Raw genomic sequence first — 17,007 nt, forward strand, 5'->3', positions numbered from 1 at the left:
ATTAATTATGTTTTTATGTTTATAGACGATTCTGTAATTTATATATGTAACCCATTAAAGTGCCTGACCTTAAATAAATTATCAAAATAAGAGTGTAATATTTATTTATATTTCTGTTAAAAAAGATCAGAATAACATCGATACCGTCAATGTCAAATCCAAAACAAAGGGGAACTATATCTGGTCACCCATGTCGAACTCGCTTCAGCCGCTGTCAAAAAAAACAAAAAACAAAACAAAAAAAAAAACATTTATAAACAGTGGCTGAAGAGAGTGTGACATCGGCGGCCAGATATTGGTCCTCTTTGTTTTGGGTTTGAAACTAACGGTACCGATGTTTTTTGATCTTCTGTAACGTTTTGAGTATGTGTTTGTGATTCAAAAGTAACTGATTGGCAGACATCTATTCCGTGTTAAATAGAATAATTAACAAATAATTCTCCAAGATTTCTTTTTTATTCTTTCTTTACTAATTCTGGCAAACTTCTTTGATAAGATGAAACACAACACATCTAATGCGGAACAAAAAAGACCCCCCCCAAAAAAAATAAGAACAAAAACCGAAAACGTTAATTAGCGGTTTCTGCAACATTTCCAGCCTTAATTACCACCCTTTATCTTGTTTTGGAAGTGTTTTCCTTTCTTTTAATGTCTATTGCTTGCAGAAGGCTATTTTTATTTAAACACACTTGTCTGTGATACTGATTGTGTTATCAGTCGGTCGTGTGAGTTATAGAAATTAGCAGTATTCGATTGATTAATGATGTACGGTACGACTTCTTGACAAGCTCGAATCTATAGCTCGAATGGATTTCCTCTAGTTTTTTTTTCTAAAAATTAAGTACTTACGGAAGGGACTACACCAAGAATGTCAAAATTCGCAAGTGACATTAGTGATATGGAGACGACAGGATTCGTACTTGCCAATTATATGAAATCTGCAAGTATTCCATTTTCATTTTATTACACTTTGTCTGTCTGTCCGTCCGTCTGTCTGTCTATTCCACTTTTTCCCAGAAAGTACTCCCCCGATCTCACTAAAAATTTGCATGAACTTATGTTATAATCAGGTGAAGCTAACTAAGATGCAGTTAGGGATTAAAAAGGATTAATAAGGATTAGTCACCACATATTCATTTACTCTAGACGTTTTCTCGGAAACTATGCTGACGACAGTACAATCTACGGTAGCACATCAAAGACCGTAAACGACCAAGTTCTATCTGATTCTCTCTCCTCTGATCTTGAGCATGTGTACAATAGGGAAAGAGGTGGCTGGATTTCTTTTAATGCATCTAAAACCAAGCTTCTGTCTCTACACCATCTACACTCTGATGCCAATCTGGCATCGGTTTAAATGAATGACTCTCGTCTTGGGGAGGCTTCATGTTTTGACAAGCTTCTGGGCTTGACCTTTACTCCTGACCTGAAATGGAACACAATCCATTGCCAAGGTCGCTGAAAAAATGGTGGGATACTTCTACCGCTCCAGTAGATATCTCACTCCCGATTCTTTACCTATATAAAAGCCAGGCACGGCCAGCGATGGAGTACTGTTGTCATATCTGAGCAGGAGCTGCTAGAAGCAGTTTATCCTGCCATGACACAGTTCAAAATAAACTTCGTAGCTTAGTGGGTGATGCCTTTTTCTCTTCCCTTCAACCTTTTTCCCACAGAAGAAACGTTGCGAGCCTGTCTCTGCTTTATCGTTATTTTCATGGCAACTGCTTAGCTGAGCTTCAATCTATGCCCCCCCTTCGCCAAACTTTCACGTAAAATACTCGTCTAGCCAAAACCACTATCAATAATTTCTCACACTCTTTATCTGTGCCTAAACCTAAATGTAGATTCCATGAGCAAAGCTTCTTTAGCAGAACTGCACGCCTGTGGAACTCTCTTCCGATTGCCTGCTTTCCAGCTGACTACAATCTGATTGTCTTCAAGTCCAACGTAAACAAATTCTTGATGAACCGTCCCCCTAAGTAATCCAATTTACAAAATTTCCACTACTTATGTTTAGTACTCTATAATCCCATTGACTAATGTATACCCATTAACCCTTTTCCTCGAGTGGTCTCCGGGCCTTGATAAGTGGTGATTACTGTGTAAAAAAAACCCTTTGTCGATCTGATTGAAATTTTGTATGGATCTTTGTTATAATAAGGTTCAGCGAACTAAGTATTATGGAATCCATTTGATGCACAGTTAAGGATTAATAGGAATTTGCACTTGATGCAAAAATGAGCACAAATTTAACCATATTCAACCATCAATTTGGCATAAAGCACTCATATTAAGTCATCGGACTAAAATGTCTAGTATCGTTTGGCTGGAGTCCTGTTTCCACATCTAAGCTGATACACTAGTTACTACCATCTCCCTCTTGGACAATCTGCAATAATAAATTCTAACCCTCATCCGTCCGAACTACCTGTCAAGCTCCATCCCATCTCGCATCGCTAGCATATTGCACGATTGTTCTTGTTTTACAAGTACTTCCACTAAATGTGCTCCGACTAAATTCCTGCACTTGTATCCTTCAACGAAATTATTCTTAATCGACCCAATTAACAGCAACTTCCCATCATTGTAAAAGTTTTTTTTCTAAATGCCAGAATATTTTATTCTCTGATATCTGATTTCCTCTAACCGCTTGCGTTTGGAATTCCTATATCTTTAACCGTTCTGACATACTTACGTTTAAATATAATGTGAACCACCATCTTGATGCACAACTTCCCACTCAGGTTGTCCATATAAATCTGACTCTTGTCACGGTAGACCCTTATACTACAGTTCAAATACTATTTCAAATTTAAGCCTGGCAGACCAACGAAGATGATATGTCAAATTCAAGCTAGACAGACCTATGGAAATGCTACGCCAAACTTGAAGCCTAACAGATCAACGAAAATACCATTTCAAATTAAAGCTTGGTAGATCAAGAAAAATGCTATTTCAAATTCAAATATAACAGACCAACGAAAAGGCTATTTCAAATTTCAACCCTACAGACCAACGAAAATGTTATTTCAAAATTCAAACCTAACAGACTAACGAAGATGCTATTTAAAAAATCAAACTAAACAGATTAACGAAAATTCTATTTCAAATTCAAACATTACAGGTTAATAAAAATTCTATTTAAAAATTCAAACCTTACAGACCAACGAAATTGTTATTTCAAAATTCCAAACTAACAGACCAACGAAAATGCTATTACAACATTCAAACTTAACATACCAACGAAAATGCTATTTATTAATTAAAACCTAACAGACTAACAAAAATTAAAACCTAACAGACCAACAAAAATGCTATTTTAATATTCCATCATAGACGAACAAAAATGCTATTTTAAAATTCCATCATAGACCAACGAAAATGCTATTTCAAATTCAAGCTGATATACTAACGAAAATATTATATCAAATTTATGCCTAATATACAAATAAGAAACGCTATTTAAAACTCTAATTCTGACAGATCTACGAAAATTCTATTACAAATTTAAGCTTGGCAGATCAAGTGCTATTTCGAAATTAAAACTTGACAGAGGAACGAAAGTGCTATTTCGAATTCAAATCTGACAGATCAACGAAACTGATATTTCAAGCGTTGCTTTCAGGCACACCATACAGTCTTCATTTTTGTTATGTTAGCGGGAATGGCGGTTAGGGTTGTTGTGATAAATGTACCGAATAGTAAATCGTTTAATTCGTCCACGTATTTCTCTTTCGTTCAATTTCTTTTCTCTCTTCATTTTCGTTTGCTTCCTGAACTCGTATTTCAGTCAGATGCATCTTGTTACATGGTAACCGAGGCACCCAGCTAATAGATTCCACCTAGAATCCCCAAAGCGCTATACTCTTTACATCTCTACAGAGCTTCACTAGATAATCATTATCGACTAGCAGGGCCCGTGGAAATCCCACGGGGTGAGAAATATATTTAATCAACAAATATGTTTCGATAAAGTTGCTAAGTTTTCTGAATAGGGCAACATTTTAGGTTTTTAGACAGCAAAACACGCAGCAAATATGAATTCATTCACATTTCTATGAAAATAATGTCCATTGTTTTTTTAAATATTGAACTGGTTCAAATGAGATAAATTAATAAGAACTAATAAATATTCAGAATGTAATATTGTGCTACATAGTTCAATACAAATAATAAAATCGTATTAAAAGAGACAGTCATTGATTTACTACTTTCAGTGCAGCACCTCTTGGCAGAAAATATTCTTCTTTTTGCCCTGTTTCTTTCGAATGTTCCCTTTTATGTAACGTTTCGCAGACTTCTTTCTTCAGTGAAGAACCACGACACGTCGAAGATACTACAAGTTTCTTTCATACGCTATTACAACACTGATCACATATTATTATTATTATTATTATTATTATTATTATTATTATTGTAATGATATTCGAAAATGAGGCTATATCAGGGAGGTTACTCTCCTTTTCTTTTCAAGTGGTGCCAGATTGGCCTTTTAAAAGCTATAATTCGCGAATTTGACTTTTTTAAAACAAAGGATGGGACAAGCAGAATATTATAGATATATAATCTATCTATCTATCTATCTATCTATCTATCTATCTATCGCTCTCTCTCTCTATGTATATATATATATACATAAGCCACGCATGTACTAAGCCATTAGCACAATGCAAAGCTCTTTGTGCAAATAAACAAATGGAGTAATCTCTAGTCGTTGTAATGTTTATCTAAAACATAATCTAGTGGTTAGCATCGACGATTATCAACTAGAGGAGACTAAAAATTAGACATTGGTTTACTTTCTTATTCACCTTATTCTGTTCTTTACATTCTTTGAGAGATGTTTCTAGCAAAAGGAGGAATAATTGATGTTTTCTAGATTGGAATCTATCTAACAAGCATCTATCGCTAACTAGCTTTTGACCTCGAAATAATATTTTATAGCTCTTTGCATTAGGTGTCTTCCTGCCTTGGTTATAGAAATGAATTTGGCTTGGGGCTGACGTTAGTCTATTCGTATTAAAGAGTTGTGATAAAACGGAACAGTTTATATGTGCATGATTATATATCTCTACTATTATATAAAAGTCACTTTGCGCGCACGTGTGTGTGTGTGTGTGTGTGTGTATGTGTGTGTGTGTGTGTGTGTGAAGTCCTTCTTAATAGGTTCCAAAACGGCTGAGCCTATCTTTTGCAAATTTCACACAAAGCTAATGTATATGCCTGGCAGTGTTCTTAGATATATTTTGTACAGAAATTCACCCGATAAGTATCGAAAAGCGAAAAAGAAAAAAAAAATGCAATCCTTTAAATAGTTTTTACAGGGGAATATTTTACGTTACACCGGCCAAAGGAGATAATAAAATCTTAACAAATCATTTCTTAAAAAAAAAAAAAAAAAAAAAAAAAAAAAAAAAAAAAAAACGACAGAGTTATTGACATGTGGATATACAGCTCAGTGGAAGAGCATTCGACTACACATCGAATGATCCCCTTATTTAAGCTCATCATTATATCTTATTTTTTTTTCATATTGATGAGTTCAATTCACGAGAAAAGAAGAAGTACCATTTAAAATCGCTGCGAATCATTTCTTCGTTTGCATATTTAAAAACTAAACATTAATCAAAAGTGACTTTTCCAGGACATTCATCGTCAAACCGAAATATCAACTAACGTAATATTGAAAACAAGCGCAGACGGAATTTAGTGAGCGACGTTATAATAATAATAATAATAATAATAATAATAATAATAATAATAATAATAATAATAATAATTATTATTATTATTATTATTATTTTTTTTTATTCTTTATTTTTTTGCGAATTAGTCCACCAGGCAAAATAATATCTCGTAATATATAATATAATATAGAGGACTGATTCTATAATAATACATACGTAATCTGCATAAATTAAAATATCATGTTTAAGCGTATTGTACGACCGTGCAGAAACTTTGGACGTCCAGCTAGTATATATATATATATATATATATATATATATATATATATATATATATATATATATTAAGTAATGTGATTGATAATTTAAAAATCAAATTATAATTAAATTAAAAATCCGTTTCATAAGAAGGAACAATAACAAAATCAATTGTTCCTTCTTATGAAACGGATTTTTAATTTAATTATAATTTGATTTTTAATTTAATTATAATTTGATTTTTAATTTAATTATAATTTGATTTTTAAATTTTAAATTATCAATCACATTACTTAATATTGAATTAGCTCTAGGACATTTAACTATCGAGCTTATTATATATCTAAATTACAACGAGCACTTTCTATTTCCTGTATTTTAATTAAACTAGTAATTTCACTGTTACATTAAAATACACTCAGCTCTTTAGACTATTGTTCTAATCTCCTTTAAATTATATATATATATATATATATATATATATATATATATATATATATATATATATATAAGTGAGATTTAACAACAATTAAAGCAATATTTAAGTATATTTTTAATATATACATGATTACATATGCGCATGTATATTTTGACTGTAAACTTATTCAAGGCTTAGACTTATTAGGTCAATCCGCCAGTGAGATGCTGAAAAAAGATGAAGTAGTAACATATGTGTAAAACGAAGGTGCACATATTCAAAGGAATATTTGAATCCTTAGCTAAATGACATCCAGTGGTATTTGAACGGGGATATAAATGAATGCTAACATCTAATGCTACTCATACAATGCTCCTTTTCAACCATTGGTTGCCTTTGCTAAAAGCACCCTACCCTCGAGTCAAACATTTGAACTCCTTAGCCTCACCTTCACAGGTAACTTAAGTTGGAACAAATGCATAGAAGATATTGTCAAGGTTGCTGCAAGGAAAGTGAGCTCCCTTTGCAGTGATAGAAAACTTCTAAAAACCTGCCAATACCAATAAAAAGCTACCATTCTCTCATGCAGGTCATATGTGAGCTGGTGTACAAACTACCAGTTTCTCCTTCTTCGACATGTTCCAAAACGGACCTCTAATCTAATGTCCAGCACTGTCAACCCAGCTCTTACCCGTATGTCTGCAATGTTGCGTTCTGTTCATTTTTACTAGTATTTTAATGACGTACTTTAAGGAGCTTACTGCTCTGATGTCCCTTCGATGTAAATACCCCCCACGAATACGATAATTAGTTAAATCTCATGCCTTCATTGGGAAACACGGTGGTCACCATTTATCCAGGCCCGGAAGCCACTCATATGCCGTGGGGCTTTTTACTCTAGTTTCCTCGAACCGCTAGACTTTGAAATTCAACCGTTGTTCTGTTTTACTGAGAGTATCAAACGTGCAGAATTTTAAATGTAATGTGAACAACTATCACGCCACATAACTCCTCTCTTAGAGTGCCCTGTATTATAAATCTAGCCCCGCATTCTCAATTGCAATGTGACTTGATTGACGTGAATAAAAATCAAACGTAAAGTAAGGCAGTTTTTTAAATCCACACTGATGAGTCTCTAGAAACACGAAACAGGCTCACGCGTTTAAGATCAAACAGTATTTCCATGAACAGAGTTTCTTTCCAAGAACCTCCGATCTATGAAACATGTTGCCACGGAATTGCTACCCGTTTCGCTACACATTATAACATGGTCGTCTTCAAATATAATGTCAACAAAAATTCAATTCAAACATTATTGATGACATACTTTATTTACATCATCTTATGATATACCTCATCAGTAAACTCACTATCGATCTATTAACTTTTATCCTCGAGTGGACTTTTGTCTTATTAATAACCTACTCAACCCGTTTCTAAAAACATGCACACATCAGCTTTAGTTAGCAATTCATTTAGTATCGAGCGTTTTATGAATAGATATAGCCTGACGTATTACCCGGTTATGAGCGAAACTAAATTAATACACCCCCCCACACACACATATATATATATAGTAAGTTATAAAATATATATGGCAATTAAGCTACACAGAATATTCCGCGTTTCACCCACGCTAGGAATACGCGGAATATTCTTTGTAGCTTAATTGCCATATATATTTTATAACTTACTGTCTAGCTCTATCCACATATTGAGCACTGTTGAAACAAATATTTAAAGTTTACGTAAAAATTTATTCTTTCGTATATTAATTTATGTGATTAAATGAAGTAGTCATATATATATATATATATATATATATATATATATATATATATATATATATATATACATATACTAGTAGGAAAATCCAACTTTGCTCGGGATTGAATGATGCTCAACAAATGTTTCACACGGCCATATTTTTATTGCCATCAAAATCGGTGAAATCGCCCATTTTTCATTCGAATCGATTGATTGACTGTTCTAACTGGAGATCCGTCGCGGTGCACTGGAAGGAAGCTCCACATGCCTCTCTGCATTAATATAGTCTATATAACTTTGTAGTCTACATTGGACTGTAAGGAACCTACTGTTGATTTTATAAAATTATGTTTATATATAATGGCTTTAATTAAAGTTGAAAACCCCAAAGTCAAGCATCATGATTCAGTTGTGCTCTAAACAGTAACATTCATTTCGAACGCGCCCATATCATATCACAGAACCTACTGTTAATTTTATATGCTGGGTCTTTCAGCTTGTGTTGTAATAAAACGGCTTAAATGCACTTGTAATTTTAGGCTGTGTGATATGCTAACTTTCTTGTTTCATCGGATTATTTTGATTACCGATTATCGATACTTATAGAAGACATTCCGATACAAAACCTATCTAAGAACATTGCCATGCACATAAAGTACATTCGTGTTAAACTTCATAAAAATCGATCCAACTGTTTTGGAGTACATGAGAAACGAACTCACAGGCACACAGCCACACATACACACATACATACAAAGTTTCATTTATATATATATATATATATATATATATATATATATATGTCAATGCACGCATCTATCTATCTATCTATCTATCTATCTATCTATCTATCTATCTATCTATCTATCTATTGGTTATACTCCGATAGGAAAAAGAGCTATTTAGTTTATAATTGCCGTTTTTGCTCGGATAGAAGCCAACATTACAAATTGATTTTCCAGACAAGCAGACAGAAATCATCACTTGCAAGATTGCAATTACACAATAGGCCTAACCCGAACAAGCGGTGATTTGTATTTGTAAAATATTAACCAGCCATGATTATTATATTATCTGAATGCCAATACTCTCTTTCTTCTTTCTGTCTTTCTCCTTCTCTCTCCCCCCCCTCTCTCTCTCTCTCTCTCTCTCTCTCTATATATATATATATATATATATATATATATAGGCGTATATATGTACATACACACACACACACACACACACACATATATATATGTATATATATAAGAATAGGAAGAAAAAGTGCGAAAAAAAATTATATTTCCAATTCTCCATTGGCACGTATACATTTATGTTTAATTTAGAAGAGCGACGTAGCAAGGGAGAGAAAAGGCGTAAAACGCCTTCGTGCCAATGGAGACTAGAAAATATACGATGAAAGACATATATACTTTTAATTAAAAATCTACTCGTAATTTTCCGTAATGTTTAGTGTACTTTTCTCTGACACACAAGTATCTAAACATGTTTTCTTGGTGTTCCAAGTTCGAATCCACCTCGTTTCACAAAAATAACTTTCACTGAAGATGTTGGCAAATTTCTTGTGGTCCGTCCCGTAAGTATCAGATGTCTTTCTAGAAAGAATTCTGACTACAAATATCGGGGAAACCAATGCCAAAAATAAATTCTTCAGGTTCATATGACATGATGATGATGACCATTAACTCGTGTGGTTTCATGCGACTTCCATAACAACAACAAAAAAAATGATTCATATTTCGCTGTCTCATACATTGTTTAAAAGAATATCATTAAATCATGTATATTATCGATTTGTCACTTGGTCTATGATCGATAGATATATGGACCAAGCGCATCGCCACAATTACAAATCATGCCCCCAAGCTCTGAAATAAAAAAATAAAAATAAGACATGATTGTCCAAAAAAAAAAAAAAAAAAAAAAATCAACTAATTTCTATGATATGAATTTTACGGAATTCCACCTAAAAGAGAATTTTGATAATTTTTACCGCGTATGAAAAAATTATGCAATATTAAAAATTTGGAGAAACTTGCTTTCACTCAGACACCAGGGAACACTATCGGTTGTTTCCAGTAAGCAATTACTTATAATGACTCGTGCGAGAATCCGAATGAATAAATGAATGTATGAATAATAGTGATGATGATGATGATGATGATGATGATGATGATGATCTTCAGTAAAGGTATCCGAATGGAATTTGGTATGGAAAAGTGCGCACTGCTGATCATGAGGAAAGAAAACTGGAAGCTACAGAAGGTATTGTACTACCCAACCAAACGGAGATGAAGGTGAGCATGATAGCTACACATATCTGTATGTTCTGGAAGCAGACACCATCAATGCAACAGAAATGGAAACATTGGAAAGGAATACCTCAAAAGGACAAGAAAACTTCTCGAAACTAAACTTACCTAATTAAACCTAATTAAAAGTATAAACACATGGGCAGTATCATCAGAAAAATACTCTGAACCGTTTATACGTTGGACCAAATTAATACTAAAGCATCTTGACTTGAGGATCAGGAAACTCATAACTATACACAATGTGCTACACTCAAAGGACGATACCAACCGACTCTATGTGAAATCGAAATACGGAGGAAGAGGACTGGTTTGTATAGAAGACGGTTGCGTGTGAAAGGCATTCTACTAGAAAACGTCTGAATTCTAAATATGACCACACATTTATATAGACACAAACCAGAGACAATACTGGAAAATGAAAAATAAGACTCCTCCGAGATATATAAGTACAGACAGACAAAATTAATCCAAGCAATGAGACTGGATATAATAATGGTAAATAAGAAAGCAAAAACCTGCTAAATTATATATTATTCTTGAATACAGTAAATCTTTCTTCAATGACGTGTATATCTATCTATCTATCTATCTATCTATCTATCTATCTATCTACCTATCTATCTATAAAGCGCGTTTCAAAAAAATAAACAATATGAAGAGAATAGACAATATGGCGAGGAAGGAAGTAATAAAGGAAAGAAGGACGACTATTGTGCAAAGATAAAGCAAAGAAAGAAAGAAATATTTTGAAAAATTACAGGAGTCTTCCTCCCGAATCTGGAGCCCCATCAGCCAGTCTGTCTCCCCCATCCTCACGCCCCGGATCTCCATCACTCTCCGCACTCTTGTCTGAAAGTTCGATTTCTCTTTGATTTGTTCAGTTATTGAATCAGTTATTCACACCCAAAACCCATCCACTGAAATAGCCCCCCCCCATTTTTCTCTCTTGGCCACTATCACTACGATACATCAGTTCCTCTCACTTACGCCCACCTTCCCCTTGATGCACTGTTTTACGTTGCAAAATTGTGAGAAGCCCAGTACAATAACAGCAGCAATGTTTTGGGAGTAATTTTAGTATTAGTATCAGTGTTTGAGCAAAAGAAAAATGATGAAAAAAAAAACAACGTAAAAATGAAACTATGGTGGTGGCATTGTTAGTAGTAGTAGGTAAAGGGGGAGGATAAAAAAGAAAAAGAAAAAGAAGATGAGTAGATATAGAAGAAAAATAAGTAGTAGTGGTGGTGGTGGAGGAGGAGGAAGAAGAAGAAGATAAAGAAGAAGAAATAATAGAAGAAGAAGACAAAGAAGAAGAAAAACAAAAAAGAAGAAAAAAGAAGAAAACAAAAACAGAAAGAAGAAGAAAAAGAAAAAGAAGAAAAAAGAAGAAAATGCAAAAGAAAAAATGAAAAAGAAGAAGAAACACGAAACAAAGAAAAAGAAGCAGAAGTAGAAAAAAAGGAAGCAGAAAAAGAAAAGAAAAGAAAAGAAAAAGAACTCTAAAAAAGATTAAAAAGGTGAATAAAGAAATGAATGAGAGAGGGAAAGAAAGAAACGAGAAAAAAAAACAAACAAAATGCGTGAAAAAAAAGAAAGAGAAAGAAGAGAAAAAGAAAGAGGAAAAAAGAAAGCAAAAAAGAAAGCGAAAAAAAAGAAAGAGAAAAAAGAAAGAGAAAAAAGAAAGAGAAAAAAGAAAGCGAAAAAAGAAAGAGAAAAAAGAAAGAGAAAAAAAGAGAAAAAAGAAAGAGAAAAAAAGAAAGAGAAAAAAGAAAGCGAAAAAAGAAAGAGAAAAAAGAAAGAGAAAAAAAGAGAAAAAAGAAAGCGAAAAAAGAAAGCGAAAAAAAGAAAGAGAAAAAAGAAAGAAAAAAAAGAAAGAGAAAAAAGAAAGGCATAAAAACAGGAAGAACTAGTTTCTTATATCGTCCTTTTAATTCAATTTTTCCGGCTTCTTACTCGGCTATGATCGCACTAATATGCCAACAACACAAGTCTCACTACGAAAACATATTCATGTAATGAGACATAATTACACAAATCTTTGTTCCTATGTAAGTCGGCATTTGTATTCTACACTTATACATCAATTGCGATTCCTGTTTTTATTTTTTTTATTTTTCAACGAATGTTTAAAAAAGATGATGTAATGTCATAGATTATATCGACCATTCGTTACTATAAAAATATGACTTTCATAAACACTAGCACTTAGTGAACATTGGAGTAAAAGTTTTATTATTATTATTATTATTATTATTATTATTATTATTATTATTATTATTATTATTATTATTACTGGCTCACAAGGAGCTTTCACACAGGTCATCAAGGATCTCTCCTTGAAGACATCTTGTGGTGTATCCTGGAAGCCGAATGAAAACAAGTTTCCCCAGAGTTCCAGAACTCTCCATATCTTTCGATAACATTAGCAAATGACTTTGCGTTATTGCAACAGCCGTTTATCATTGATTTCTCGCTGACAGGGGACATTGGTCTACACTGAAATTTGAGTGGCAATAAGCCTCCCCAAGGCCCCAGTTCTCTTCGCACTTGTCCACCGTAGGTCTGGTGTCAGCGCCCTTTCCTCGGTCTTTCCATCCTCCTTAACCCTTTTGACTATTTGACATCACTCTTTTTTGTTGGGGGGAGGGCGGTGATGGGGCAATGGAAGAGGATCGGAAGGGGATAGAGAACTTATAAATATGCAGTTTCAATGTTCTTGTTCCTATCAGCTATAATCGAAACCGAAACCAAAACTTATGAAGAATTCTTGGTAAAATTATTTATTACAATAAATAGAAAGTCATAACAAACAACAGTCACTCGGAAGAAAAAAGATGAAAGTGTGAGACACAAAATAACATACACGTTATCGTATTAATATATAGATATGTGTGTATGTCTGTGTGCGCGTACACTTATGTTCCAATGTATGTTCAAATGTGGCACTCAAGTCATCTATTTATTATAAATAAATTTACCAAGAACTTTTCGTAAGTTTTAGCTTCAGTTTTGATTATAGCTGAAGGAACTCAAGTTACACACACACACACACACACACACACACACACACACACACACACACACACACACACAGATATATATATTATATATATATATATATAAATATATATATATATAAATATATATATATATATATATATATATTTCTTCGTAAGTTTTGGTTTCGGTTTCAACTCAAGCTGATGCACCCAGGTCATATGGATAGATTTTTTTTATTTTTGAAATCACATTTTTTTAATATATAAGAATCGATAGAAAATTGACTCTTTAATAATATATTCAAAATTTTCATAAATTAAAATATCATATTTAACCATATTTTACGACCGGGCTTTGCTAGGCTATGCCCGATGTCCCTCATAACTTAGATAAATACTTTTGCAGTTTTAACAAAAGAGCTACAATAATATTAGGGCGTCTCCATTTACGCTGAACATCCACAGCATGCCAACATCAATATATTACATATGAAAAAGTCCGCTATGGAATTTCCACAGGTCCCGCTAGCATATATATGTAATAGATAATAGATGTAATAATAATAATAAACAACGGTATTTAAGTTGTTCTAAGATTTTTTGCGACCATGTTCATCGCTTATAATTCAATTCTGGCAAGCTGGTCTAATAGTTATCGTATTTGACTCACTGTCTTAAAGTTTTAATTTCGGTCTCAGCTCGAGTATTTAATTTTTACTTAAAAAACAACTTTTTAGATCAAACATAATACTCGTATGCATATGTCTCAGATTTTTTTGTTTGTTTTTTTACTTCACTTCTTAAAAAAAAAAAAACGCCGGGTAAATCTTCTAGTATATAAATAAACTTAGTATCGTATCTGAAACGATCGTACACAATTCAAGTCTTCATTACTTGTAACGTATGTAAATGATCGAATATCAATTTATTCATTTTGCTTACTCATTTGCTCTCTTTTTTTACCACGCACACATTTAGTAATACGATTAAATTAAACATTAATGTTCAATGAGAAGACAAATCTATCAGAAAATGAAAAGCTCTACCCGATTAAGAGGAGCAAAAACTGACGAGAAGCATTTAGCTTTGAAATGCCATGACCTAAAGTGATTTCTTCCCTATATCCCTTTCGGTAACCCTTATTGATTTGATAATTTCTTAAAGTTCCTTTGTAACTTTACTCGCTACCGTTTTTACTTATTCTTTTTCTCTTTCTATCTGTCTGTCTCTGTCTCACTCTCTCTTTCTCTCTTTATGTATGCATGTATATATATGTGTGTGTGTGTGTGTGTATGTGTGTGTATGTATGTGTGTGTGTGTGTGTGTGTGCGTGCGTGTATTTACTGGGAGATATGCACCCCCAGTCTTCGTTAAGACATGTATCTAGGAGAAGGAAAACTCTAATGTAAAACCTGAGGTCTACTGCATGCTCTGTCTTGTGGCAGCCATTGCTCCGACGATGATTAGCAGTTGTACCAAAAAAGTGCGGTTAGTTCTATACAAGCCCTTCACCACTATAAACAAATCAATCATCTGCGTGGAGTCTCGAACAACTTAGCTGTTGTGGCGAAGCTCATACGTCGAAATCGATGGGAGAGTCCATAATATATATATCTACATTATATAAATGCAATATTGTCTGTGTGTGAATTCGCTCCTTATAGACTCCGAAACGGCTGAACAGATCTTCTTCAAAATTTACAGAACATAAAGTGTATAGGTCTGGGAGTGATCTTAGTTAAGAGCCATTTTTTCCATGTCGTCACTTAGCAACAACGATAAAACAACGGGCCGTGAAAATTCGACTGTGAGTATGTTAATGTTTTTTTTTTCTTTAACCGGAAAGAAGTTTATATAAAATAATTTTATAAAAGAAACAGAAGGTTCTCTAGACTGCAATGTAGAATAACATATATTTTGGACTAATGTTACTGCATGGAGGTATGTGAAGCTTCCTCCCGGGCGATTTCACGGATTTCGATGACAATAAAAATGTAGGAGTGTGAAATCTTCGTTGATTATTATTCAATCCCGGGCAACGTTGAGTTACCCTGCTAGTATATATATATATATATATATATATATATATATATATTATAACTTACTAACTAGCTCTACCTACGTATTGAGCACTTTTGAAGTAAATACTTAAAGTTTACGCATGAATTTATACTTTCGTATATTAATTTTATGTGAGTAAATTAAGTAGTTATATATATATATATATATATATATATATATATATATATATATATATATATAGCCAGTAGAGTTTAGTTTCCTAGAAGTACATCCAATGAAACAACATGTGTCTACCAAAATAGTGCTCAATGAGTGAACAGAGCAGGTATATTATATGGCCATTAATGTTTGTATAAATAAAATTAATATATATATATATATATATATATATATATATATAAAACCATATGTATCAGTGTATACAAGTAGAGTTGCTAGACAATTGAATAATTTCGCGCCACTAATAACGTGACAAGTGATGACCTACTTATACATAAACAAGGAAAATAATTAAATCGATTCAAAAATAGATTGAAAGATTAACGCAAATAAATCGACAGATTTGCACAAATAGATCGATAAATTCCATCGCGAATACTGATTAACGGAAAACATCCGTTGAAAAGATTTCGGTAAATATCAATTGCGATTTCGAAATTGACTTTGGCGTTTTCTTTTGTAAGCAAGCCTTTCCGGGTGAATAAACACTGCCAGATTTCGCAGGGCTGGAAACTGGTATAGATTGTGAAGCGTAATATATTTTTTTTATTTCACGTTTCGTTGTTTTTATGCGTATGTGTTTAAAAAAAAAAAAAATTATTTATGTAAACACTTCCGGTATTTCTTGATAAATTTCCGGTTACTACTTTTGTGTTTTAAATATATATTGAATATATATATTAATATATATATATTTAATATTATTAAAATTAAAGCCAGTGTTTTCTTACAACTATTACACGAAAGAAGGGATTTGATATTAATTTTAATTGATATCAAATCCCTTTCACATCGCCTCGGAACCGATCGTGATGAATTCTTGGAACGTACGTAAATGAATATATCATGGAATGATTTACCCCGAATCTATAATTGGCAACATTCTTTCATTTAAGCAAACATTTTTGAATTTAAAACAATTCGAATGCATGATTATACCGCTTTTTTGTTTTTTTTCAAATTTTCTAATTTTTAAGTGTCGAAGTAAAAAAAAAAAGAATATGATGCGTATGTTCCATATGTATCACGAACGTTTTAGAATCTTCGTCAAATCATCTTCAGGAGGCAAATATAAATGAACGAAAAAGTTGGAAAAAAAGAAAAGAATTTCAAAAAGAAGTCACGTACGCGCCAATAAAAAAAGCACATGCACACTGGGATACAAGAATTAGCGCCGTAAGATGGATTGTACGACGGCAAACGTTTTTAAAATGTTGTTATTGATTTCATACGTTATCATTTTGTTCAAGCTGGGGATGAGGTACCCTACCGTATGTCAGCGATTCCTCCACTGTCTCATATATTCGCACTGAGAG

The 17,007-nt window shown here is 33.0% G+C and overlaps 1 protein-coding gene across 4 annotated transcripts in view; it reads right to left on the reverse strand.

Moving 5' to 3' along the window:
* Positions 1–17,007, reverse strand: part of LOC145297612 (acetylcholinesterase-like) — a 1,140,889-nt gene that overhangs the window by 195,317 nt on the left and 928,565 nt on the right. The gene's annotated exons all lie outside the window — the stretch shown is intronic.

The sequence above is a fragment of the Euprymna scolopes genome, chromosome 18 (assembly GCF_053919585.1).
Source record: "Euprymna scolopes isolate OS-2025 chromosome 18, ASM5391958v1, whole genome shotgun sequence".
NCBI lineage: Eukaryota > Metazoa > Mollusca > Cephalopoda > Sepiida > Sepiolidae > Euprymna > Euprymna scolopes.